Source organism: Schistocerca piceifrons, chromosome X (genome assembly GCF_021461385.2).
Source record: "Schistocerca piceifrons isolate TAMUIC-IGC-003096 chromosome X, iqSchPice1.1, whole genome shotgun sequence".
NCBI lineage: Eukaryota > Metazoa > Arthropoda > Insecta > Orthoptera > Acrididae > Schistocerca > Schistocerca piceifrons.
Genome location: NC_060149.1, coordinates 355,011,964 through 355,014,460, shown reverse-complemented (window position 1 = coordinate 355,014,460; position 2,497 = coordinate 355,011,964).

Genomic DNA, 2,497 nt, shown 5'->3' with positions numbered 1-2,497 from the left:
CACGATACACTTGCGACTTCAGGTAACCCCAAAGCTAATAATCGCACGGACTGTCTGGGGACCTGGGAGGCCAAGCAGGACGAAAGTGGCGGCTGAGCACACGATCATCACCAAACGACGCGCGCAAGAGATCTTTCACGCGCCATCTGTCGGACATTTTGTAAACTTTTTTTTTTTATTCTAATAAAACCCCATGTCATTCCAAGCATGTGTGTCAATGTTTACCTCTCTATGTACATTATTCCGTGGTTTAATAAGTTTTCAAATTTATACTGACTTTTTGATCACCCTGTATATATACCTACACACAATGTGTGTCATTAATTTTTAAGTTTCACCTGCCGCTAGCTCTCCAAGATTGACTAGTTTCTAAGTGTATGTAGTCCATCAGGATCATCGTTCAACCCACTGGGACTGTGGAACATAGTTGTAGTAAAAAAAAAGTATCTCCACATTAGTTTTTAGCATAAATTAATAAAAAAAATTTGTAGAACCATTCTCATCCAGTGGTGCTGGAAAAAAAATTGTAGAAATATTCTCAGCCAGTGTTACCATTGTAGCATGTAAGTTTAAACTATATCTGCTTTGAGACATCAGACTCGAATCGTATCTCAAGAACTGCACTGTACCTCAAGAACTTATCTGTACATCAAGAACTGAATTGTTTCTCAATAACTGAACTTTATTTCAAAAATCATATTGTATATGTGTGAGCTGAATAAATGAAGAAAATTCGATGCCATATGTCTTTATTTTTGTTGTTTCACAAATCCCTATTGTCTCAAATATATATAAAGGACGTGCATGAAACAAATGACATTAGTTTTTCCGAAAATGAGTGGTATTATGGAGGTGATAACAAAATATGTGGAATGATTGTATGGGCTTGCAACTATCGTGTAGCACAAATTGGCCTGTGGGAGCGGGAGGCACATGACTGAGTCCACTTCCAAGGACATATAGCAAACAAGTCAAAAATTATATCTGCTGCACTTGAACAAAACCACAGACATAGCCGGCCGGTGTGGCCGAGCGGTTCTGGGCGCTACAGTCTGGAACCGCGCGACCGCTACGGTCGCAGGTTCGAATCCTGCCTTGGGCATGGATGTGTGTAATGTCGTTAGGTTAGTTAGGTTTACGTAGTTCTAAGTTCTAGGGGACTGATGACCATAGAAGTTAAGTCCCATAGTGCTCAGAGCCATTTGAACCACAGACATAGTATCTGGGCAATGCTGTATACTATCGAAGGTGATATGTATGAAATTAGTAAAAAAAAAGTACTCATATTGTGAAGTAAAAATTCATTTCCCTTTCATTCAGTTTAAAAGTAATTTTACATTTTCATAAGCAGACACAGTAGCACTATTTTCACACATCTTCTTCTTCTTCTTCTACTTCTTCTTCTTCTTCTTGAGTCGATGGAGACCAAGACACCCATAGAGTTCTGGCTCTTAAATAGCAGCAAACTTGAAGATTCCACACAACCATACAGTCTTCTCCCTCCCCTTCACGTAGATGATGGTGTCTGTGGGGTCGAATAATCGAAGTGACGTCATCGTATCTTTATAGGGTATGCCAGGATCATATCAGTGAATTCCATGGTAGAAGTGTGTTAACCACTTTGCACTCTTCTGTGTTTTAACACACTTCTCGGTGATGCAATGTTTGCTGAGAATGTCTCTATTGGCTAAAATGGTTCAAATGGCTCTGAGCACTATGAGACTTAACATCTGAGGTCATCAGTCCCCTAGAACTTAGAACTACTTAAACCTAACTAACCTAAGGACATCACACACATCCATGCCCCAGGCAGGATTCGAACCTGCGACCGTAGCGGTCACGCTGTTCCAAACTGGAGCGCCTAGAACCGCACGGTCACACCGGCCGGCGAATGTCTCTATTACTCTGGCATCGTCTGTATACGTTATGAATGCAACATCTTTAAATATGAACTGTCTATGGTCACCATCATAGAAATCCTGAGCGTCTGCAATGATGCACACACCTTGAGATGCCATTGTAGAATGCTCTGAGTATGGCGCAGCATCTGTTCATTTATACAATCGTTACACAACACTGGTAAGCGGGCGGTAGTTAATCACACAGTCATGTAGAACTAGAGCATATTCAGTTCGTACACCCATAGTTCCTGATTTTATTATCTCGTTCTGTTTTGAGAGTCTGTTACAATGGTTGGCGCCAGCTCCTTGAATTTCCATAGACTGAGTATACGTCACTTCTCTTCATAGTATGAAGCACAGAACCTCGCATACACATCATTTGCTAGACTGTATACATTTTCATTCCATTGCAGTCTAAATTATCATACAGGTAGAATTCGGAGTTCAGGTAGACTTTGGCATTAATTAACCTGCAATTATCAAATTTGGTGCAATCATTTGCTACATACCCTCCTCTAGTGGTCTGGAACGCAAGTATGATGAACCTGGACGTCTTAATCTGTGCAGAGGTTTTAATAGACCACGTTTGTCTGCTT